Source organism: Macaca fascicularis, chromosome 2, assembly GCF_037993035.2.
Source record: "Macaca fascicularis isolate 582-1 chromosome 2, T2T-MFA8v1.1".
NCBI classification, from domain to species: Eukaryota; Metazoa; Chordata; class Mammalia; order Primates; family Cercopithecidae; genus Macaca; species Macaca fascicularis.
The window spans coordinates 202592501-202619288 of record NC_088376.1 but is presented as its reverse complement, the minus strand read 5'-3'; the positions used below and the strand labels follow the sequence as shown (position 1 = coordinate 202619288).

Below are 26788 nucleotides of genomic sequence, written 5' to 3'. Positions count from 1 at the left end.
GCCTTATGATTTCCCCCTTCTAGTTTAAATGCCCTTCAGGATTACTTTTTCTGAATCAGAACATCATAAGTGCTGTATTACATATTATAGAATGAGATGAGCTTTTAAGAAAGCAGCCATATTCTTGTAAGAGAACCATGCACTGAAAATACAAAGTAATAAGAAAGTAAGGGGGAAGATTTCTTCCATGTGCTTAAAGTGACAGAAAAAAAAGCATTTCAAAGGTTATTTGTCCAGCCCACACATTAAAGTTATTTATCAGACTGCAGAAGAAGCCATATAGTACAAACTGGAACAAAATTGGTGTATTTGTAGATATATTATGGACTCCTCATTACACAGGTCCTTTCTGAATTGGACACTAGAATTGGAACTTATAAATGAGTTTCTGTCATCATATATATCAAGGCATATAAAAATGAGTTGAAACCTTCTCAGTGCTAAATGTAAGGAAGGGAGGCAAAAGGTACAATTGTGTTTGTCAATGCCAAAATCTTATGGCGTGTCAGGCCTTGAGCCCAGTGACAGCCTTAACAAGTGATACCCACAATTGTAGAATTAAACAACTTTAGAAGAAACAGTTGCTGGGCGTGGTGGCTCGCATCTGTAATCCCAGCACTGTGGGAGGCCAAGGTGGGCAGATCACCTGAAGTCAGGAGTTAGAGACCAGCCTGCCAACACGGTGAAACCCCGTCTCTACTAAAAATACAAAAAATTAGCCGGGCGTGGTGGCACACCCTGTAATCCCAGCTACTCGGGAGGCTGAGGCAAGAGAATCACTTGAACCCGGGAGGTGGAGGTTGTGGAGAGCCAAGACTGTGCCAGTGCACTCCAGCCTGGGCAACAAGAGCGAAACTCCATCTCAAAAAATAAAAATAAAAGTAAATAAAAGAAACAGTTGTAATTAAAGTATGTGTGTGGATATGTGTGGATATACAAAATTCTTATTTATGAACAGAGAGAACTGATATCCTCAGAGTTTAAGGAATAGTCATTTTCCTTGGCTTAGGTAGCCAACTCCACCCACTCTGTAAGATTTCTCCCATGTCTTCTCAGCTTATCAGTAAGGTCCTGCATCCACTCAAGCTTTTAAAAATACAATTTGTTAATACTTGCCTGATTATTTGAACCTCCTAACTTTTTCAGTTCAAACTTTTCTGAGGCAATACTGTATTTTTGTCTATAGAGAGCTTTCTTAGGGGGGGACGGGGGGGCACGTAAGAGATTTGTGGGTCACTTCAGCCAGGATGCAAACTAAGAATAAATGGAGTATTATGTGTCAACAAGTCAGTGAAATGTAAAAAAAGAGAAAGTATTTATTGTAGCAGAGTAAGCCACAATGCGTGTAATCTGTGAGTATATAATCAAGAATTGATTGCAGTTCTCATTTCAAGTAACATGTACTCCATGCTAATTATAGACAGACATATATTTCTGAATATTTGTGGAATTTCTACCTAATGTGATAGAAGTGGTGATTATCATTACCTGGTGGGCTACAAATGCTTTAGGGGTTGATTAGGCACATTCTCTTCTCCAGGTTCATTTTGATATCTGCCTTTTGTGGAAACAACAGAACTAAATTTCCAGGAGTCCACAGTGTTATTTTAAAAAAGAAGTGACATTGAGCTTCCTAATTTGTAAATACTTTTTTCTCTGCAGTGTTGGCTAGGTTTGTTTTGGTGAAGAAAGTCTTGTTCCATTCCTATAGATTTAACTACCATTGCTAAGTTATAAATTATCTCAAAAGGCATTTCACTGTGTACCAGAATGCTCACATCTTCTCTCCTTCTAGACCTTGAGACTTGGCAGAGTCTCAGAATTACCATATCAGATGGGAAATTCATTCTCTTTCCTCCAGATCAGAAAATACCTTCAATTTGTATATATTAGTAATCTCTCTAAGAAGCTCTCTCAACCAAAATATGTTACTGGTCTCAGGAACTTGGGAACAAATGACTTCACAGGTGAGAGGTTTGCTTTCTATTCAGGGTGGTTTAGTCCATCGTTATACCATATACTCTCCATCTAGGACCACAGCAGAAGTAGTCCCAGAGTCACCTAAGCCAGGAAGCTGGGAGTCACCTATTCTACATCTCTGCTTCCACTACCATCTATCACACCAACTACCCAAATTTGTGCACCCTGCCTCCTTAATTTGCTCTCTCTCCATCCTCTCTGTTCTTGCCTTATCCTAGGCCCTCATTAGCTCTAAGAGCCAGGAAAATCCTGTCTCTAACTATAGGCTTGTGTTTTTATGATCCAATCTCCAGCAGTCTCCAAGTTAAAGTAAAATATTTTAACAGACCAAAGTCCACACGTTTAATGATACTATACCTAAAAAGAAAACTTCACAAACTCATGCACTACTGCACAGGTCCTGTCTCCACTTAGTCCTCTTTGAATCTATCTGATACATAATCAGATCTGCTGAGCAAGTGTTGATGATTCCTTTTGTATACATACTGAACAATGAGTAGGGGTGGGGTTGGGGGAGGGAGATGGCATGCAGCGGTTGAGAGTTTGCTGGCAAATGAATGATGGGAACATTCATGTATTGAGCTGGCTTAAGAGAAGTAGCCCTGCATCGTCCCTCTTCCTTCTGGAAGGTGGCAGTTTGGCGAGAAAGACTTATGCCAAGCAAGCTGCCCTTGTTTGCAGACTCTGGCATTCTTTTCCTCATAAGGCTAATTTCCTGAGTCAGACTATCATGGGACATTCTATTATACAGTTATATCATAAAGTCAGCTTACTTATCATCTTTACCATAAAAATATAGTGTTACAGACTGTTTATATGTCAAATTCTGTATAATAATTCTTATGCACAGTGAAATTTGAGAACTGCCAAATTGGACTTAAAGAATGAAGTAAAAGAATTATATGTGCAGAATTCTCATGGGTATTTAAACCATTGCTCCCTTAAGATTACTATCACATTTTTGAAGGTGAAAGTGGGATGTGTAGTGAATTTGAAAATGTCCCTCCTTGCTTGCATGGTTGACTCCATTTTATCTAACATTTACAACCAATTAACTTAATAGAAGGTAAAGAACTTGGATTCTGTTTCGTGAGAGAGTCATAATGCAGTTTAACTGATATTAAGTTGGGAGCGCTGCATTTTTATAGGAGCCAAACAGATTTGCTGCAACTCCTTTCATACAAGCACATGAAACACATCCTTGGACAGAAAGAATCAGTTCTCTGGACAGTACAAAGGACCAGTAGTCACCTCAAACTTTCTTTTTCTAAAGCCAGTAATAATACTGTACCTATTAACTCATTAGATTTTTTGGAACAAAACTGAGGCATAAGGAAACAATAAAGAATTAAAATCCACACATTTTAAAACATTTTTTGGACTGCAACTTGTAGTATCCTTCAGTTTAGGTAGAAGGTTAAGAGTTTTATTAACAGGCTCCTGTCAAACATGGACCTGAGCTGGGGATAGCTGTCTCAGAGAAGTGTAAGCTGCCAATGTGATTTCCACAATAAACATGATCAGTTTGGTCTTGGTTTGCTACTGTCTTATATATACAAGGGGACCTCAAAAATTTTGTGGAAAATGAATGTAAAAACGTTATTTCTCAGCATAAGCTCTAGCAAGTTCAAAACACTTTTGTAAGTAATGATGCCAGCCACCCTGGTTCTTTAGTCCATCCCTAAGAAATAGGAATTGAGCCTTTGCAATAGAAATGTAGCCTTTTTTAGATTATTTTGCCAGCCACCCTAGTTCTTTAGTCCATCCCTAAAGAAATAGGAATGGAGCCTTTGCAATAGGAATGTAGTCTTCTATAGATTATTAACTAAAGAAAAATGGTGCCCTTTAAAGAATGTTTAAGATTAAGAAACAAAAAGATGTCAGAAGGATCCAGGTCAGGACTGTGAGGTGGGTGCCTAATGATTTTCCCTCCAAACTCTTACAAAATCGCCTGTACTGGAAGAAAGGAATGAGCCAGGAACGTGGTTGTGGTGGGGAAAGACTCTGGTAAAGCTTTCCAAGATGTTTTTCTGTAAAGCGTCGGCTAACTTTCTTAAAACACGCTCATAATATAAGCAAGTGTTATTTTTTGGCCCTGCGGAAAGTCAACAAGCAAAATGGCTTGAGCATCCCAAAAACCATTGGTACGGCCTTTGCTCATAATTGGTTCTCTTTAGCTTCAGCCGGGCCACTTTCTTCTCTCGGTTGCTTTCCTCTTGTTACTCTTCAAAGAAATGCTTCAGAACTTGATTCCACCTGTTTAAAATATCCACTGAAAGCTCCGCCCCTATCTGCAGGTGACCATGTGGTTACAAGAGTTTTGGCGCCCGCTGAGGGGAAACTGCTCGACTTTCACTTCAATTTCAGTCAGAATTGTGTGAGCTGGAGTAGTTGAGATGTCTACGATGCTGGCGACTGTTTTTCCTTTTAATTGTTGGTCATCCCCACTAGGACATGAACGAGATGAATTTTTTCCTCACAAACTGATGTGGATGGTCTGCCGCTGCAAGCTTCCTCATCATCACTGCGTCATCCCTTCTTAAAATGAATTATCCATTTGTAAACTGCCTATTTCTTCAGGGCATTGTTCTCATAAACTTTTTGTAAAGGATCAGTGGTTTTACTATTCTTCCACCTAAGCCTCATCATAGATTTGATGTTTGTTTTTGCTTTGGTTTTAGCAGAATTCATGTTGCTATGATAGGGGCTTTTTTCAAATTGATGTCTTATCCTTAGTGCCTCAAACTACACCTGTTCAGATATGTTATAGTAAGTTAGTACAAGTTTATTTTGGAGCATAAAAAACCATGCAATCCACACAGATTTCTCATGAAATTCACAGTTCAAGTGAATTTTTCCTGAATGTTTTCAAGATCCCTCATATTTCTAAAAGATTCTGACATGTTACATGATTTTGTTCATGTAATTTGAAGCAGTCAGGCTACCTCATAACTAATACCAACGGAACAGTTAATGAACTTTGTGAACCTAAAGGAGAACACACGAAAGCTTGTATTTCTTCTGAGAGACAGCAGTTGCTCCAATGCTGTATCTTTTTATAAAGCAGAATTAAATTCCTTTTTTGGGTGTTACTAAAGTTACTCCTCATTCTTAATCAAGACCACTTAGTTAAAAAAAAAAATACAGTGACTCTGATGACAGAAGGGGGTGAAAAAGTCAAATAGCAAATTTAGTTGAATATATTAAAGTTTCTAATCAAATTTGATCCCTGTGAAGGAAAAAAGAACAAGTCTTTATAAATGTTCTTAATCTGTTTATTCTCAAACTATTTTTGTGTCTTAGGGAATTGTTTTATTTTCCATTGTGCATATTGTTGAACATTTATATATGGATTTAAGAAAAATCCTAACACACATCATTGGTAAAAATAAAGTGAGGTAGATTGACAGCACAGTATCTGAATGTGATCTACAATGTTGAGAATTTCAGGTTAATATCACCAATGTCTCCAAACCAGTGAGTCACATGAAGGAGCCCTCCTTATGAGAGAGCTCTCAGGGTCATTAGAGAATTGTGGCACACTTGCTCTCTGACAGAGCCTTTCTCTTCTGGTTCTCTTTTTCTCGGAGATCCTCTATTTTATAAACCTTTCCTGAGTCCCTCAGGCATATTAGGCATTTTTCGTCTTTTATCTGAATTGCAGCATACAAGTTTTCCCTGCGTTCGCATGTTTCCCATGGTGCCCTTGGTTCTCACTCGGTTGTAAAATTTATTCCATTTCACCACGTCTTCTACCTGCCTCTGTCTCTCCTGTTCAACTGAATTCCACAAGAGGACGACTCTCATCCATATCTGTTACAGTGTCTGTCAGACGTCACACTGCACGTGCATTTGAGCATGGTAATGAAAGGGTGACCTTTGAAAGTTTTTTAGAGTCTCCATCTGAATTTTTTATCTTAGTTTAATTGAAATATATGTGGCTATGTAGTTTGTGTAGTTAAGTAACATTATGTACAGTCTTTAGTTTTGATAGCCTTGAGATCTTGCTACCATGAGTCATAACTGAAAAAAGTAGGGTTTTAACTAATTTGGACATAAGTTATGCAGAAAGATTTTGGAATAAATGGTTTCTTCCTTGATAGCTTAAATGTATTTATTGGTATCAGGCATTGTGCTAGACATGGAGATTACCAGTGCATAAAGTAACATACTCTTCATATGGCTTATCAGTTAAGAGAAAGATCTTGAAAGTGAAATGGCTTTGATTTGACTAGCCTCTTTGGCATGAGCATATTACTTTATTCTGTTTTGTTTTATTTTATTTTATTTATTTTTAGGAGACAAGGTCTTGCTCTGTCACTCAGGCTGGAGTTCAGTGGCATCATCATGGCCCACTGTAGCATCAAACTCCTGGGCTCAAGTGATCCTCCCGCCTCCTCTGGAGTCACGGGGACTGCAGATGTACTGCACCACACCCAGCTAATTTTTGTTTGTTTTCTGTAGAGATGGAGTCTCCCTATGTTGGCCAGGTTAATCTCCAACTCTTTGCCACGAGCAGTCTTCCTGCCTTAGCCTCCCAAGGTGCTGGGATTATAGGCGTGAGCCACTGGGACCAGCCTATTTTGTTTTATTATGTTACTTCCTCATAGTAGAAATGGAGGGAAATATGGGAATCACTTATAAGTCTATGCAAATAAAACGTAACTATTCATATTTTAGAGTATGCCCATCCTTTTTCAACAATAATTACATACTGATTCCAAAGTTGGGATATACGTATACTTTTGTATATTGATATTTTTCTTATTAGACATCCCTATACTACTCCTTCATATTATTATATTGACTTCAAATATTTTGATAGTTATCTCTTTCTCTTATCACTGGATGTCCAGATTAATTTTTTGTTTTTATAATGCTATAAAAAACATGCTTGCCTATTTTACCTGGCCACATTTGTGATTAATTATTTAGAATGGATTACAGGGTGACACACTTTTGCCACAGGACTTGAACATAAGAGAAAAAGAATCTATCAAGGCTACTGAAATCTCCCTTTAGTCTCAAACATTTTGAGTCTTTCTTCATGAAGGATCATAACAAGTGAAAATAATAATTGTTTTATCATATTTATCATTGTTCTTTGCATCTGATAACTTTGCCTAGGAAATCTAATATTCAAACTATTAAAGAATATGGTGAGCATTCTATTTTCTACCTTCAAATTTTATGATGAATCCTCTAATTTTTCATCAATCAATATAATATTAGCTACTTGTTGCAAAAGATTATATTTGTTAGGTTAGAGAGTTTTAACTTACTGATATAATGGAGATTTTCTAAAACTGAAAATACCTTAATTCTTATTGTAAGCTGACTTAACAGTGATAAAATGTTATTATAATGTGATATTGAGATTAACATTATAGTATTTTATATGGATATTTGCATGTACAATTGACCTATATTATATATTATATATACACTATACAGATGCATCTTATATATTATATTTATATAATGTTATATTGTATATGAATATATTTGTATTATATGTATATACATATACATATAGGCATACATCAGAAATATTGCAGGTTTGGTTTCAGATGACTGTAATAAAGTGAACATTGCTATAAAGCAAGTCACAAGAAATTATTTTTTTTCAGTGCATATCAAAACAATGTTTACAATATACTACAGCCTACCAAGTGTGCAATAGCATTTTGTATAAAAATGCACATACCATAATTAACAATTTTTTTTTTAAAACAATGTTAATGATTATCTGTGCCTTCAGTGACTGGTAATCTTTTCATGGTGGAGGATCATACCTTGATGCTGATGTCAGCGGACTGATCAGGGTAGTAGCTGCTGAGGGCTGGGGTGGCTGTGGCAGTTTCTTAAAACAGGAGAGCAATGGCATTTACCACATTGACTGACTCCTTCTTTCACAAAAGATTTCTCTCTCTCATGCAGTGCTGTCTGATAGCATTTTCCCCACAGTAGAATTTCTTTAAAAATTGGAGTCAGTTCCCTGAAACCCTGCCTCTGCTTTGTCAACTAAGTTTATGTAATATTCTGAATTCTCTGTTGTCATTTCAACAATGTGCACAGCATTTTCACCATGAATAGACCACTTTCTTTGCTCATCCATAAGAGGCAACTTCTCATGCATTAAATGTGTATCATGAGGTTGCAACAATTCAGTCACATCTTCAGGCTCCACTTCTAACTCTAGTTTTCTTGGTATTTATGTTGCATCTGCAGTTATTTCCTCCACTGTAGTCTTGAAATCAACTTCTTCCAAACTCCTGTTAATGTTGATATTTTTACCTCCTCCCATGAATCACAAACATCCTTAATGACATCTAGAATGGTGAATTCTTTTCAGGGTTTCAGTTTACTTTGCCCAGATCCATTAAAGGAATCATTATTTATGGCAACTATAGCCTTGTGAAACATATTATTAAATAATAAGGCTTGAAAGTAAAATCATTCCTTGACCTATGGCTGCAGAATGGATGTTGTATTAGCAGGTGTGAAAACAACGTTAATATCCTTGTACATCTTTGTTAGCGTTCTTGGATGACCAAGTGCATTATCAATAAGCAGTAATATTGAAGGAGATCATCTCTGCTGAGCAGAATGTCTCAAGAGTGGGGTTAAAATAGTCAGTAAATTATGCTGTAAACAATATACCATCATCCAGGCTTTGTTGATCCATTTATAGGGCACGGGCAGAGTATATTTGCATAATTGTTCAGGGCCCTAGGGTCTTTGAAATGGCCAATGAGCACTGAATTCAACTTACAGTCACCAGCTGCATTAGCCCCTACCAAGAAATGCCTGGGGCCTGGCTGGGGCTGCCCCTGCGGGACACTGGAACCACGCCACAGCGGGACAGTGGACAAAACCAATCCAAAGCCAAGCTTGGACTGGCCATGAACCCAGCCCCCGTGCCATGTACTCAGGGAGCTGCATAGTCTCCTTAGAAATAGTCAAAGCTTTGCCCAGAAAAGAAATGTATAAACTATATTTGACAACATAACAAGCTACATTTTTTTTTTTTTTTTACCATGGGAAAAAATAAAACTGAAGCTTTGAAGCCAGACGTTGACTTTTTTCTATCTATGAAAGTACTAGATGGAATCTTCTTCCCCTATAAGGCTGGTTTGTTTCCATTGAAAATCTGTTGTTTAGTGTAGACATCTTCATCATTTTCTTAGCTAGAGTTGCTAGATAACTTACAGCAGCTTCTACACCAGCGCTTGCTGCTTCACCTTGCATTTTTATGTTATGGGGATGGCTTCTTTCCTTCAACCTCATGAGCTAATTTCTGCTAGCTTCCTGTTTTTTTTTTGTTTTGTTTTGTTTTTTTGTTTTTTTTTTTTTCCTGTAGCTTCCTCATCTCTTTCAGCTTTCATAGAATTGAAGAGAGGGCCTTGCTCTGGATTAGGCTTTGGCTTAAGGAAATATTGTGGCTTGTTTGATTTTCTTTCCAGCCCAATAAAACTTTCCCCATATTAGCAATAAGACTGTTTGTCTTTCTTAACATTCGTTTGTTCACTGCAGTAGCACTTTAAATTTTCTTTAAGAACTTTTCCTTTGTATTCACAACTTGATGAGCTGTTTGGTGCAAGTAGCCTAGCTTTTAGCCTCCCTTGGCTGTTGATATGCCTTCCCTACTGAGCTTATTCATTTTTAGCTTTTGATATAAAGTGGGAGACATCATCTCTTCCTTTCCCTTGAATATGTAGAGGCCATTATATATAGGGTTGTTAATGTGCCTAATTTCAATATTGTTGTATCTCAGAGAATAGGGAGACTGGAGGAGGAGAGAGAAGGGGGAACAGCCAGCCAGTCAGTGGAATAGTTAGAACACAATTTATTCATCAGGTTTGCTGTCTGATAGGGTGTGGTTTGGGGCATTCCCAAACAATTACAGGAGTAACATCAATGATCACTGATTGCAGATCACCACAACAGATGCAATAATAATGAACACGTTTGAATATTGTGAGAATTACCAAAATGTGGAACAGAGACACAAAATAAGCACATGCTATTAAGAAAATAGAGCCAATAGACTTGTTGGACACAGGTTGCCACAACCTTCAATTTGTGAAAAGCACAGTATCTACAAAGAGCAATAAAATTGTGTACAATAAAATGAGGTATACCTGTACATATTTTCAGTTTGGCTTTGGTATCTTTTTATATTTTTAATATGAATTGTGAATTTTTTAAAGTGTCCCAATACATGGCACAGGGATAATCCCATTACAATTTGAAAGGCCAATTTCTTAAATCTTAGGCTTTAATATGTTCATTTTAGCTACCATGTTCAGCTCATGGTAGCTCGTTTTCTTATTCTCAGGCCAGTTCTTTCATCATCATCATCATCATCTAATTTATGGTTCTCCGAATTAGCCATTGTATTCTAATTTCACAGCCTTTTTCTATTTTCTTTCCCATTTCCCTACAACAAATTACCTCAACCTCTAAATAAATCCTAATTTAGCCTAACTATCCAGCTACCTAACTCCGAAATTCAGGCAGTTGGGATTCAATAACAGCCCCATTCAGCTATAATTTCCATTCAAATTTCAGATGGATCCTCAAGGCTAACTCACATTAAAAAAAAAAAAAAAAAGAAAGAAAAAGGAAAAAGAAAAAAAAAAAAACAGCGTAATATACATGAGCATACACTAGAGCATAAATTCAAGGATGACTTTCATTTTTCACTCTTGTTCTAAGGAAATCTTGTTTGAATAAATAAATATATTTCCTCAATCTCGACTGCCTTAGCCGGCTTCCCTCTATAAAGTTCTTCTGATTTCCCATTTGAAGCTTTAAGTCGGCCTGACATGTGCACTTATTAAGTCCTAAAAATCTCACTGGTCATTGTGCCCCTTCACAAATTACACTTGAGTTTTTGTTTGTTTGTTTTTAAGACGGAGCCTTACTCCATGGCCCAGGCTGGAGTGCTGTGGCGCGACCTTGGCTCACTGGTCTGCCTCCCGGGTTCAAGTGATTCTCCCACCTCAGCCTCTCAAGTAGCTGGGATTACAGGTCTGTGCCACCACACCCAGCTAATTTTTGTATTTTTAGTAGAGATGGGGTTTCACCATGTTGACCAGGCTAATCTCGAACTCCTGATCTCATGTGATCTGCCCACCTCGGCCTCCCAAAGTGCTGGGATCACAGGCGAGGCCACCGGTCCTGGCGTTACACTTGAGTTTTATTGAATTGATTGCAGTTTTCTGAATCCACTCAGTTTGCTCACATCACTGTTCTTTGCTCAAGTTGTTTGCTCTCCCTGAGCTAACCTCGGTGTTATTGTTTGGACTATTTATTTAGCGCCTCTTCCTTTTCTAAACCCAGAAAAGGAACCAGCCGTTCTGTTAAGCCTTCCCTTGACCATGTCCCTAGACAGTGTACCTCTGGATTAAATTTATTTTCTTTGGTGTCCACGTTATCTTGTGCACCCTTCTATTGTAGTATTTTTACTGTCATATCATGCACATCATGCATGCATGTTTACTACTCTGCCCTTCCTCTAATTTGCAAACACCTCAAAAATAGAAACGTCAAAGATGGAAATCCTCAAAGACAGGAACTTCAATTATAAATTAGCACCCATTTGTCTCCTTCACTTTACAGCATTCTTCTCCTTTTATTATGGTATTTAGATTTTTTACCTAAAGATAATTGAATTTCTGAAAAAGTTGACTTTCTTATCTAAAAATTAAAATACTGATTAATAACTAGATTTATGTTCTAAAGGAAACAATAGGTTGGCATGTATAATTTGTTAGGATTTCTGTTCACTTTTTGCCTGTTTACCTAGAATTGCTACTCTCTGCATCCGTGTGTAAGGTAGTCATTCCCGGTGCATGGGGAGTCCATTAACAGAGGCTCCAAATCTCCTGAAAGTGCCGGTAGGGCTATGGGTCCTGCTCATTCAGTGCTAACAGTTTTAGGCAGAGTGGATGATCCAGTCAACCTTGGACTAACTCATGCTGTTTTCTGTTTCTTTTGTCTATTTTTGTATTGCCAAACTACTCATTAACTGCTGAAAGAAAGAAACCTAGGGAGAAAGAAATGCAAGTTAGAGTGCAGATAAGGCCACTGTTCCTGAATAAGAAATTATTACAATGGCATTTAGAGTAAACCTATGTAATTTCAATGTCAAACTCTTAAGCTAGTATATATGATACCTCTACCCTTATTTCAAATAAAAGTACATAATCTCTTTTACCTACCACATATTGAACTTCAAAGGTAATATTCTTAGAGGTGACAGTATTGTTGAAAGAATGTTTTTATCCTATATTTTCATTAATTTTTCCTTCTGTCTAATCCATTTTCTCTTTTGCCAATTATGCCTGACTTTTTTCATTTATTCTGTTTTACATTAATCTCTAGTTTCATTGGATTGTCACTGTCAATTCTTCTTAGGTATCAGTATTTTCTTTCTGTATTCCAAATGATAGAAAAAGGAGTTTGGGGGCTACAACTTTGTTTATTCCATTTAGATCTCATCATCCCTCACAAATCCACATATCCTCATAAAATGGACCTGTATTCCTTTATTTGCAGTACCTTGAGAGGTTAATCATACTAAACAACACCCTTCAAGATTAACACAAGCATTTTAAGTAAAAACATACATTATAGTATTATCATTATAATCTTAATGTTGTCTTGTTAATGTCTCATACAATATAATTATGATAAATACAACTGTAATGCAATGTAAAAATTGTGGAATCCTTAAGTGATCAGAAGAATAATAACCTGCCTTAATGGAAATTGTGAATATTGATTGCCTATCTAGTATGTATAGGACACTGCTAAGCACTGAGATATACAAATGTGTATAAATTTGTGTCTTTGTTTTCAAGGAATTTATATAGATTATTCATTTTCATTGATCTCCTAACTTTTAAAAGGTGGCAGCACAGTTATCTTAAAACTTAATGATTCTCTGTAATACTATCTAAAATTAAGGTGCATAGCCATTCTCTTTAAAACTCGAAAAGTTCTTGAGAAGGTAGCATGTGATCTACTCTATGATGTAGGCTGCTCGACGAAATTCAAAAAACATACATTTTCTTTTTATAAGATACCTTAGAAAGTATCTTCAAGGTTCTGCTGTTCCTCCTGTTCATCTCTTCTTCCCACTTTATCGATGAGGAAACTGCGGCTCACGGTGAACACACAGGTTGCTTACCATCAGCCAACTGGAGAATCAAACAAGTTTCTGAAATCTGCCTAGAGTGCTCTTTCAGACACAAGCTATGGAAAGTGGCAGATGAATTTCCAGCCCCCACTGACAACAATAACGGAGGCACCTGCCTCATCCGGCATGACATTTTGTGTATAACTGTGATATGAAGGGTAGTTTGCGTGAGGCTTTAAGCAACAGGAAGAACTTCTGCGTCTTTGCAGCATGAGAATCTATCAATAAGGTGATCCTAGTTCCTTGCCTAATGAAAGGCCCTTGATCATGTACTTCAATAGGCGAAAAATAAACCTTCCTCTCAAAATACGAAAGCTTTTTATCCAGGTATAGAAAATATACAATACAGGAAATAATGTATCTATCTGCCACTGAAGCTGACTTTATTGCATTACAGGAGGCCATACTCCTTGAGAATCATACATAATCATTGATAATAAATCATAAATTATTGATGTACAGTGGATTTTGTTTGACTAAAGCTAGTAATCTCCTAAATAATGACTTTCTGCCTCTTACCAGATTAGATAGTTTCATTATTGTTAAGCATTTTTTTTTAATTTTTTTTGAGACGGAGTCTCGCTCTGTGACCCAGGCTGGAGTGAGCGGCGCCATCTTGGCTCCCTGCAAGCTCCGCCCCCCGGGTTCCCGCCATTCTCCTGCCTCAGCCTCCCGAGGAGCTGGGACCACAGGCGCCGCCACCGCGCCCGGCTAGTTTTTGTATTTTTAGTAGAGACGGGGTTTCACCGTGTTCGCCAGGATGGTCTCGATCTCCTGACCTCGTGATCCACCCGCCTCGGCCTCCCAAAGTGCTGGGATTACAGGCGTGAGCCACCGCGCCCGGCCATCGTTAAGGATTTTAAAGAAATTTGTACTCATTCCCACATATTCCATTTTCTTCAGCCATTTTAAAGGTAACGTCTTATTTGGCACGGATAATGCAGGGTTTGTTTTCCTGGAATCTTCACATATACGCAGTTAATAGAATGGTAAAATAGCACAACCAAAACCGGCATTTTTCAATTCCCTTTTAAAATCCCTTTGCTATATAGGCTTTTCCATTAATCTTAGTCTTACATTCTGACTTCCTTTAAAATAGTTGAATTAAATGTAGAAAAATTAATTTAGAATAACTTTTTATGTGCAGCTACAAGTTGAGGCCACTTAATATTAAATGTGTTTTTCTGTCTAGAAGCCCAAAACATACTGTTGACAAGGCCCTACCTTCCAGTTTTTGGTGTTTCCTCAAAAAGCAAATGATACTGGCCAATAATTTTATACTAGGCAAATTAGACATCATTACAGTGAAACAAATATAGGCAAAATGCATAGAGGTACCTGTTTAGGCTCTCAAGCCAGCTTTTTCACTCTTGAGGTTGTATGTAATGAGAATAGTAATGGTTCCTAGGCCTATAGAATTGCTGTAAGGAATTAAATTTTAAAAATAATTTAAGGTGATTGGTTAGATACCAGAATAATCATATATACATATATCACTTAGATTATGCCAAATAATGCTATTGAAATTAAGGTAGGTATTTTAGTAGCTATTCATTTTGAACTTTGTAAGTTCAAAATACTTTGGCGAACAATTAGTATGTGGCTATTCTAAAATTAAATGTTCTGCACTAATATAGTGATCATTGTTAAACACCTTCTGTATGCCAGGCATTGCTGATATGTGCTATATGCACATTCATTTATTACACATTAAAACTCTCGGAGGCAAGAGTTACTATCCCATTAAACAGATGAGATAACTGCCTTCAGAGATGTCTGGTAAATGTCCAAACTTTATTCATGCCGTAGTCTAAGATCTGTAGGAAGCTTGATAGTTTAGATTATTACACACACTTGCCCTTAAACTTTCCTAGGACACAGTCTCATTATTATCAAAATTTCTGGTATAAAATTTGAGATTTTAATGAATTTTATGATTAAGTAAGCCCACTGTAGCTTCTCTCCCACTGATTATAACTAATAACTCTGGACCGCAAATCTCCTTCTCTCAACAAAACCCAACAAACAAACAGAAAAGAAGAAAAAAAAACCTCTGAGGATTCTGAAAAATCATCGCAGTCAGATAGAAAAGGGAAGTCAAAACTTGAAGAGCTGTATTGATGAGTTGTTTTTGTTGTTGTTGTTGTTTGTTTATTTTTCCTTTATGTCTTTAAGGGTAGGCCAAGCCAGGAACTTTGTAATGATTATGGTCAGCAAAATCCAGTCAAAGGACTGGGAGGAAGGACCTGTGTGAGCTGTAGATTATGGAGTATGTCCTCATTTACTTTTCCTCTTTTTTCTCTCGCAGCACTGCCCTGAAACCTACCCCAGTGATGTAGCAACATCATCCCAGTGCAGAAGGTGCACATGCATAAGACCCAAAAGAAAAATCCCTTTTTTTTTTTAGGTAGGAGAATCAGCAAAACAGGTCCTGTTGTGCAAAAAGAATGAGGGTGGGGAGAAAATTATTATTTCTCTTTCTCTCATCTTATTGCTGTCTTTAGTTGTTCAGAGCCTCATAAGAATGTAGAAAGCTAAATACCTTAAAAGAACCCTATTATTTTTGGCCGATGACTCAGCAAAAGGGGATTTTAGAATCCAGAAAGTGAGGCATAAACTCATAAGAAGAGGTATCTAGTGAAGAGAATCCCTAAATTTTGCATATAAACCAACCTAAGTCCTAAACTCACCCCTAAGCTGTACTTGTAAAGAACATACCCAAGTGAGTATATCAAAGTCTTCAAGAAGAGAAGGAATATATGACTCCAGCCAAATTCCGGGTCAACTCATGAGTTTTTCATGAAATGAGCAGGCCCAAACCACACAGCAAAACTTTAAAACTAAACTGCTGTTGAAAACCACTGCCCATAAAAGGCAAAGCAAACCTTACAGTCTGGGCCTAATCAGCTGATTACCTGCTTGAACAAACAAACCAATGCTCTTCACAAATTTAACAGGACCTAGATTCTCAAACATAGTATTCTAAAGGTTCACAATGCAACCCAAAATTACTGAACATACTGACAACTAAGAAAAAAAAGTGACAAAATCTCAAGGGAAAAGACATTAAAATAAACAGATGCTAATCTGAAATAACCCAGATGCTGTAATTATCAGATCATGACTTTTAGCCACACTTCATGAGGTAAAAGTGACCACTCTGGAAACAATTTAAAAAATAGAAATTCTTACTACAAAAATAAAAGCCGTTTTATAAATGGAAATTTTGCATTGGAAAAATATAATAAGTTAAATTTTAAAAATTCACCACCTGAATTAATGTGCAAACTGCAGTTGAGAAAGAAGGTCAGTGAAACATGTAAACATATATATATATAAGCTTCAAGCAAAGGTAGGATGACTGGACCTCAGTAAAAAAAAATCACAAAATGTCTGATATTAGAGCATGCTGTCTCTGACCCAACCATGTAAAATTCATCAACGGAAATACGACCACATGGTGTAAGGTGATGGTCATTACAGTAGAGACTTACGTGCATTTCATTTTCAGCATGACTAGCTTTGTGACTTTGGACAAGATACAAAATTCTTTGAATCTAAGTTTATTCATCTTCATAAGCTGTTGTAAGGATTTAATGGTAATATATATGTGTGTGAGTATAGATATGTGTGTGTGTATATATGTGTGTGTGTATATATGTATATATAAACACATACATACCTATGTATCAAATTCAGATAAGTCTAACATACATAAAACACATGCTAATTTTTTTTTAATTTTTTTTTTATATTTTTATTTTTTGTTATTTTACTTTAAGTTCTGGGATACATGTGCTGAACTTGCAGACTTATTACATGGGTATACATGTGCCACGGTGGTTTGCTGCACCTATCAACCCATCATCTAGGTTTTAAGCCCCACATGCATTAGGTATTTATCCTAATTGTTCTCCCTCCCCTTGCCCCCCACCCCCGACAGGCCCCAGTGTGTGATATTCCACTCCCTGTGTCCATGTGTTCTTATTATTCAACTCCCATTTATGAATGAGATCATGCAGTCTTTGGTTTTCTGTTCCTGTGTTCCTTTGCTGAGGATGATGGTTTCCAGCTTCATCCATGTCCCTGAAAAGGACATGAACTCATTCTTTTTTATGGCTGCATAGTATTCCATGGTAATATGTACCACATTTTCTTTATCTATTCTACCATTGATGAGCATTTGGGTTGGTTCCAAGTCTTTGTTATCATAAATAGTGCTGCAATAAACATATGTTTGCATGTGTCTTCTTAGTAGAATGATTTATATTCCTTTGCGTATATACCCAGTAATGGGATTGCTGGATCAAATAGTATTTCTGGTTCTAGATCCTTGAGGAATCACCACACTGCCTTCCACAATGGTTGAACTAATTTACACCCCCACCAACAGCGCGAAAGCATTCCTGTTTCTCTGCATCCTCTTCAGCATCTGTTGTTCCAGACTTTTTAACAGTCACCATTCTAACTGGCATAAGGTGGTATCTCATTGTGGTTTTGATTTGCATTTCTCTAATGGCCAGTGATGATAAGCTTTTTTTCATATGTTTGTTGGCAGAATAAATGTCTTCTTTTGAGAAGTCTCTGTTCATATCCTTTGCCCACTTTTTGGTGGGGTTGTTTGCTTTTTTCTTGTAAATTTAAGTTTTTTGTAGATTCTGGATTTTAGACCTTTGTCAGATGGATAGATTGAAAAAATTTTCTCCCATTCTGTAGATTGCCTGTTCACTCTGATGATAGTTTATTTTGCTGAGCAGAAGCTCTTGGGTTTAATTAGATCCCATTTGTTAATTATGTCTCTTGTTGCCATTGCTTTTGGTATTTTAGTCATGAAGTCTTTGCCCATGACTATGTCCTGAACGGTATTGCCTAGGTTTTCTTTTATGGTTTTCATGGTTTTAGGTTTTAGGTTTAAGTCTTTAATCCATCTTGAGTTATTTTTGTATAAGATGTAAGGAAAGGGTCCAGTTTCTGTTTTCTGGAAAAGGTCCAGTTTCTGTTTTCTGTATATGGCTAGTGAGTTTTCCCAGCATCATCTATTAAATAGGAAATCATTTCCCCATTGCTGTTTTATGTTTTTGTTCCTTGTTTTTGTCAGGTTTGTCAAAGATCAGATGGTTGTAGATGTGTGGTGTTATTTCTGAGGCCTCTGTTCTGTTCCATTAGTCTATATATCTGTTTTCATACCAGTATCATGCTGTTTTGGTTACTGTAGCCTTGTAGTATAGTTTGAAGTCAGGTAGCATGATGCCACCAGCTTTGTTCTTTTGGTTTAGGATTGTCTTGGCTATATGGGCTCTTTTTAGTTCCATATAAAATTTAAAGTAGGTTTTTCTAGTTCTGTGAAGAAAGTCAACAGTAGCTTGATGGGAATAGCATTGAATCTATAAATTACTTTGGGCAATATGACCATTTTCACGATATTGATTCTTCCTATCCATGAGCATGGAATTTTTTTCTATTTGTTTTTGTCCTCTCTTATTTTCTTGAGTAGTGGTTTGTAATTCTCCTTGAAGAGGTCCTTCATGTCCCTTGTAAGTTTTATTCCTAGGTGTTTTATTCTCTTTGTAGCAATTGTGAATGGGAGTTCACTCATGATATGGCTCTCTGCTTGTCTATTACTGGTGTATACGAATGCTTGTGATTTTTGGACATTGATTTTGCATCCTGAAACTTTGCTGAAGTTGTTTATCAGCTTAAGGAGTTTTGGGGCTGAGACAATGGGATTTTCCAAATACGCAATCATGTCATCTGTAAACAGATGACATGATTATAATTTTACTTGCTCTCTTTCTATTTGAATACCCTTTATTTCTATGCATGCTAATTGTTTTAAGCTCTAGTGTCTTACTCCAGACCTGTATTTTGAAATATTTGGGGTTCTAGTCTGAACGTTGATTGAGATAATTAGCTTACAGAATAAAATTTATAGTGCATTTTCTCTAAAAGTTTAAACATGCAACTCATTTTCTCATGAAGCAAATAATGACATAATGTAGGGACCTCAGCTAGAGAAAGATGGTCAAAAATTTTTTCTATACCATGTGTCTGTAACAAGGTTACTAGAAAGCTATACTCCCTATCCTTGCCTCTCAGATCTCTAGAACTGCTCGTTCCTGACTTTGCCCTAGTATTTTTGTTTATACCTTGAGTCAATAAAAGGAATAATTGCATGGAACAAGTCTATATTTATTGAAAACTTCTACCCTGTGTGTATTTGTTACCCAAAAGCCATGGTAATCCTTCCATGACTGATTCATCTCAGAAACTAGGGCCAGGAAAACATTACTTTTCCCTCATGGATTAATATGCTTTCTGGGCAAGAGAAGTTCTCTCATCCTATGTAGTTTTTCTTTCCACCTTTTAGCAGAAAATTCAGAAGTATTACATATGCTCAATGCAGCAATCTCACTCAGCCAGAATTTTTTGATTTTTTTTTTCTGCTTTATAGTTCTTGGTGGCTACCTCTGAATTGTATTGATTCCATTGTAAGTTGTCAAAAATGTCTTATGGAGACAATAAAATCCATGTGTCCTTTGGGACACATGCTGCTTCTCCAAAATGGTGTTTGTGTTATACATTATTTTAATTTTTCTCTCTTTTCCCAGATTAGCAAAATCTGGAAGTCAAGTGTACAGCTTTACTTTCCGTTCCTCCATGCAAGCTCGTCTTGGTCACACCACCACCGCTCCCCTCACAGACGAATAGAGAGCTGATTGTGATATGTTTCATACTCCGAATAGTGTGTGAAAACCTCTGAGTATGGTATCTTTTGTATTATTATGCAGAAAACATATTTTTGAATAGCTGTTGTGTTCCAAGGGCAGGGATAAATAAAACTATTTTACAGCCTTCCAGTAGTTCATAGAAATTTTGTGGATAGTTGTGAATATTACAGTAGCACATGATAAACTTCTACACTAAAGGGAGCCTGGAAGTACTAAAAGAACACAGAATGGTACACTTTTATATTGATTTAAAACTTGGAGTACAAAACAGTGAGATGTGTAGAAAAAAATCAGAAAAGATTTCTCTAAGGTCTACAAAATAGATCTGTTAGGAGGAAGATATTAGGTTCCTCAAAACTCTGTTATCATCTGGGAGACAACTGAAAGTACTCCTTTTAATTTATTTTTTATTTTTTGCATTTTTGCTCATTTTCTTACTTGATTACCTGTTTCCAAATAAGGGTAGCTAAATAGCAATCAACAATATTCAAAAATCCGTTATTAATAAAGGCCATTATTAACAGTCTCTGTTAATCTTTATAACCATACAATAATATGTGTATGTCATTTCCATTTTATAGTAGAACACTCAAGCATAGAGAAGTTAAAAGATTCTGTAAAACTATACAACTACTAAAGGGTAAAACTAGAATTTGAACCGAGCTCGTTCATTATTAAAGGCTTTATTCTCTGTGCTTTATATTGCTGTCATATCCTCATCATTTTAGTTTTTGCCACAGTCTCCAAATCTTTTCAGAAAACAATAGAAACATTGTTTTCAGTGAATGCAATTATAGCTACAAATTTCTGTATTACTTCTAGTGTGTATTTCTAGTTATTCTCACTCATTGCCATTTTTTATGTCTAATGTCAGACATACATCTCAAAAGCTCTGTGTATTTTGCTAAAGATTTAAGAAGATAATCCTTTATTATATAAGGAGAAACGTTTTTTGGAAGGAGATGCTATCTTAAATTGGGTATAAGAAACATTTAAATCTGATTGTGTAGTTTATTCATCTGTATAAAAGAAGAAAATGCAAGTTACGTTTTTTGATACTTGTCATTTTCAAAAACAATTGGACCTAATTCTAACTATTCAAACTTATATTCCCTTGAAAGAATTCAATTCCACTTAAACAGAAGATTAGTGCTGAAATAGTATGGTGAGCAATATTGAATATGTTTGGGTTAAGTAGCTGTCAGTGACATTTTGTAAATATCTTGTTTATAAATATGTTGATTAGAAAATACAAGGCTTGATCATCCCACTGGGTCATCTGGTGGGATGCTAGAGTAATTTGTTTGGTGCTCCTTCTTAATGTTCTTTTCTATCTTATTTTGGGCTTATTACCTTTTTCTCGTAGCTAACTAAGGAGATGTTCTATTTTACATGCTAATTTTAATTCCCCTCCCCCTCCAAAGTCAGTCTATTTCTTTTATATCTTCCCTGCCAGCTGCAAGAGAAAGACAGACAGGATGAAGCCTTTCTATTGTCAGACACTGACAGAGCAGAGAAATATAGACAGATGGATAACAGATAGTAGGGTTCTAAGTACCCTACAATTTATTGAGGGAAATAAAGGAGAGTTGAGTGGCAAATTACCTACACTGTTCAGAAACCAGCAGGCAGCCCTGTTTGCCAGCTATCCAAATTGTTTCTGAGTAATTTGGCACATTTCTACTTTGTTGTGCTACGTCTAAAGGAATGACTTTGAGTTTTGAAAATTCCCTGTTGCGAAAGATCTGCTCAACAACAAGCAATATTTGGAAGGTGCTCTTCAGAGAGATATACGTATCTTCATTTTACAGCTCCCCAAAAAGGAGACTTGAAGCATGATCTTCTAAAGTATTAAAAAGATGAAATACTTGATTTTAGTTCATGTTTGTAGACTTTTTTGGTTTCCATTTTGAAAACTTACCATCTGCAATATTCACACTTGGAAATCTGACTTTGATGATGATATTGATGAATCTCAGATATCAAAGTTACTTTTCAGGTCCGTATTTCTCACCAGCTAGCAGTTTTAGATGACTGTCACACAGCGATGCTGTGGGATAGTGAATTACAAATTAGTATTCCACAGACATCGTTTTGCAGTATACTCTAGAGGGAAAAAAGGAGAGGCGATAAGAAAACTTGAAGCTTAAATTGGTGTAGAAAGACAATGTTAAGCAGGAGTTTATACTACAGGATTTTGTGAAGCTTATTATGCATTATTGTTCATCATAAATCTCTGTAAAGGGAACACAGAAAATTGTTTTTCTCAGGATACCACTAGTTTTACCAGGAACCATGGTCCATGAATCACTCATTAGAATAATTATCAAAGGCAATAATGTGACTCAGCCTTCTTAGTAGTTTGAGTCATAAAATAATAACATACAAAAAGGAACCTAGGCCAGACGCAGTGGCTCACACCTGTAATCCCAGCACTTTGGAAGTCTGAGGTAGGGGGATTACAAGGTCAGGAGTTCGAGACCAGCCTGACCAACATGGCAAAACCCTCTCTCTACTGAAAGTACAGAATTATCCGGGCGTGGTGGCACATGCCTGTAATTCCAGCTACTCCGGAGGCTGAAGCAGGAGAATCGCGTGAACCCGGAAAGTGGAGGTTGCAGTGAGTTGAGGTTCTGCCATTGTACTCCAGCCAGGGAAACAAGAGCAAAACTCCATCTCAAAAATAAATAAATAAATAAAAAGGAACCTTGTTCTTCAGAGATTTCATGTTCACACTTCAAACTTTCCCTCAATAAAGGATATTTTAAATTAGAAAAGTTGTTAATATCATTATTTGCACTATAAGTATTTGACGCCAAATGTTTCCTAAAATAATTTAGAGCAGCTCATTCGGAATTAATGAGACATAGTCCTGATATCCTACTAGAGGGCAAGTGCTGTAACAGATACTAGGGATATAACACCAAACAATATAGATGTGGTTATTGGCTTCATGGTGTATCCAGTCTAAATAACAGATTATCACAGTCTACCTGAAGCCTTTCAAAGACTTTCCCATGCCCACTGCAAACCTACCCCTTCCCCAAGGTTCCGTATAGTTCAATAGATGGCGTCATCAACTGAGTTACTTAAGTCAGGAAGCTTAAGTAACCTCGATTTTTCCATCCTCCTTACTTCCCACAGTTAATCATTGAGTCTTCCTACATACCATTTCATTTCTGATACTTCCTTCGATCCTCACTGCCTTCACCCTTACACATCATCGTCTTCTGTTCAGACACTTCTGTGGCCTGCAAACTTGGTTCCCACGTTGACTCTCCTGTCCTCCAATTCATCTGCCTAGTCATAATCAAGGTGATATTACAACCTTATTTTCTTCCTTGCCTAGATCAGATTTAGGTATTTTATACAGTTTTCAGCTGAATCCTCACTTTCTCAGAGATGTAATGCCCAAATACAAAGTTGGTCTGGTTTTTCCTATATTATACTTACACGCCTCCTTGAATATTTGAGGGAGGATGGGTTGGTGACAGTGATAACATTTTTTATAAAGTGGTAAATTCCAATTTGTTTCTCTGAATTATAAGCTCCTTAAGGACAGGGTCTGAGTCTGCCTTTGTTCACAACTATAGGACCAATACCTGATTTAGCTACTATAAAAGTGCTTGGAAGTTATTTATTCAGTCCATGCCATTGCTTCTGCTGCTCCTGCAGGGCGGAATTTCCATATCCCTCTTTTCCATCTATACCTCCCCACCCGTGCCCCAAAATAAATTTCTCTCCTTCGAGATTCAGATCAAATGTATTTCCCCAGTGAATTCTGTTACTGTGAATGCCCCAATGTGTTCAGAATTAATCAGTCACAAAATACGTTTTCCTCTATTTAGCAGTAATAATGTCCATCCCTCACCCAAGGCAATGATAATCTTGTATAATGCAAATGCCTTGCAGAGTACTTTGTGTAATGAAAACTTCTAATAAGAACTTGTTGAACTGAAGTAAGTTGTGCTGATTCTGACTTTGCTGACTTTATCCCATTAGGTAGAAACAGACACATATCCAACTACTTAATTTGATGCCACCAACCAAAGGAGTCTCACATGAAATATTGAGAAAAGAATTCTTTACTCACCCCACATTCGTGCTTCCTGAATCTTCACCATCTAATTAAATGGTACCGTCTTCCATTTTATCCAGTGGAAACTCTGGCATTATCTTTGGATTCTCACTTTTTCTCACCATCCTCCTGTTCCTTCTAACAAATCCAACAGCAAGTCCTGTTAGTCCTCCCTCCAGTCTTTTGATTCAATATTCCTTCTATGCCTGCTGCAACGATCTTGTTTCAAGCCGAGCTAATTTATTTTCCATTTCTTCACAACCATTTCACTGAGTTTGCTTCCACCCTTAACCAATTCACTCACTACCTAGAGCAAATAATATATTTTAGAAGCATAAATCAGACCACACGACTCAACTGCTTCAAAACTTTCCGTGGTTTTCTATATTATCAAGAATAAAAGGAAAACATCTTACCATCCTACAAGGCCCTGAATTTTCTGATTCATTACTACCATGTGAACTCCCTCTTCAGCAACCCCACCTTCCCACTCTCCCATATCTGCCTCACTGAATTTCTTTCAGCTCCTAAAGCAGGTCAACCTTTTCTAGCCTCTACTCCGGACTCTACTCCTTCTGCCTGGAATGCACCATTTCTACAATCTACATGACCAACAACTTCACTTCCTTAGGGGCTCAGTTTAAATGTCAGCCTCCCTGAATTGCCCTGACAGTACTCTCTGAATGGGGGCACTTTCTTTTCAATATCTTCTGCCTTTATCTTCTCGTAGCCATTATTACAACTGCCATTATTCATATTTGCCATTTGCTTGTTTGTTGCCTAGATTTGCTTGTGGAATGTAAAATTCCACAAAAAAATCAAAAAAGAGAATTACATGCTAAGTTTTGTAAGAAATAAAGGAGTTTTCAGATTTGTTAATGTTGGATTAATTTTTTTATTTACTTTCAATTTTTTTTTAAATTATACTTTAAGTTCTAGGGTACTTGAGCACAACGTGCAGGTTTGTTACATATGTATACTTGTGCCATGTTGGTGTGCTGCACCCATCAACTCATTGGCACCCATCAACTCGTCATTTACATCAGGTATAACTCCCAGTGCCATCCCTCCCCGCTCCCCCCTCCCCACAATAGGCCCCGGTGTGTGATATTCCCCATCCTGAGTCCAAATGATCTCATTGTTCAATTCCCACCTATGAGTGAGAACATGCGGTGTTTGGATTTTCTGTTCTTGCAATGGTTTGCTGAGAATGATGGTTTCCAGCTGCATCCATGTCCCTACAAAGGACACAAACTCATCCCTTTTTATGGCTGCATAGTCCACTTGTAAGAACAATTAAAAGAAAGGAAATTGAAATGAGTCGATTCAGCAGATTCTGCCATTGTTTCTAAAATAAGACTTGTGGTATGATGGGAAATTAGAACTCTATAACTCCCTACCGACTTCCATGCTTTAAAATGCAAGTACCCTACAATGTGATAACTAAAGTACATTTCTGAAGATATAATCTTTTATATGTGTTAATTGCTTTTAGAATATTTCCTATGCTTCAAGTAAAATATTTCAATGACTTTACTTTCAAATAATTACTAAGGTTCCACTGCACTATTTAGAAAAGGTTAAAAATTTTCCTTCCCTTTTTAATGGTCATTTCCTCATTTTCTAGCTAGCTTTTAACCTCAATGCCATTTTGACACAGATTAAAAATATCCTACACCAATCATAAGATGTTTGACATTTTATGTCCTAAAAGAAAAGGATATAGAAAAGGATGATATCATCTGTAGAGGGACTATGTTCAACTCTATAAAAAATCTCTGCATGCCACATTTTTATTATGTAGCCTTATTCCCAGACCATTTTCCCCTTGTGTATTTGTGTCACGAAGATGTTTGATTCAATTTTATGTATTCATATGTCTCTCTTTCTTTCTAAGAGGAAGCATTAATAAAGAAGAAAGATTAGGAATGAGTTTTTGAGTCCAGTGTATGAGAACTAGGATATGTACGGCATGCTTAGTGTGAAACGAAGAAGGGCCAGGAGCATTAGATGGCTAGATAATTGAGTTGTAGCAGCCTGGACCCTGAATTAATGTATTTTCAATGAAAAGAAAGCAATTGAATTTCCTGTGATCTCTCTGTAGTTCATAACCAGTTTACATTGGCCTTTTCTGGTCAATTTGTTTGTGCAATTGTTCGTTTATTTAGTCAATTACAACCTGTCCCTTAGGATTCATGGTGACCTTCCTGAACACATATATCCTTTAATTCATGATCCAGAAACCTGAAATATGTTTTTCTCCATATTTCTTTCTCAAATAGCAGAAATAAAGGTGTTGGCTTGAACTCTTTTAGTTATTCTATTCAATGGCAGTTTTCTGTAGCTGGGGAGTGACGAGCTAAGACAACATGAAAATAGGCTCCATTCAGGATTAGGTTCTGTTACCCTACTTAGTGATTAGAACTTCCAGGCCTTGCTAAAATATCGATTAACCCCTGTGTCCCTCCAGTAAGCCTTCTAAATCCCTGTAGGTGCAAATGCTCTGCAAGTCGACAGCTCCATATGGACTATTGTGAATTACACTGTGCTCTCTTACTCTTAAGCTCTGCTTATCACTCCATGACCAACCAATGCCTTTTGAATGACTATAGTAACCTAACATCAGGAGACACAAATGAGAGATTCAGAACTAATATCCTTCCTGGACTGCATACTCTTCCTTTTGGAGATTGGGTGTATCTCCCAAAGTGGTGTTCGTTTTTTCGTGGTTTGAACAAAAAGTGGTTTTAAATTTTCAATTACCATATAATATTTGAACCAGTTATCATCACT

At 36.9% G+C, this 26788-nt stretch overlaps 1 long non-coding RNA gene across 3 annotated transcripts in view; it reads left to right on the top strand.

The window, feature by feature from the left end:
• LOC135969440 (uncharacterized) overlaps positions 1–26788 on the top strand; it is a 251855-nt gene that overhangs the window by 112949 nt on the left and 112118 nt on the right. For 2 of the 3 annotated variants that reach the window (XR_012431774.1, XR_012431772.1), the window contains one exon: positions 19798–22256. The exons of the other annotated variant lie outside the window; for it this stretch is intronic. This is a non-coding gene — a long non-coding RNA (uncharacterized lncRNA). Of the gene's footprint in view, positions 1–19797; positions 22257–26788 lie in introns of those variants that run through there. 3 annotated transcript variants of the gene reach the window in all.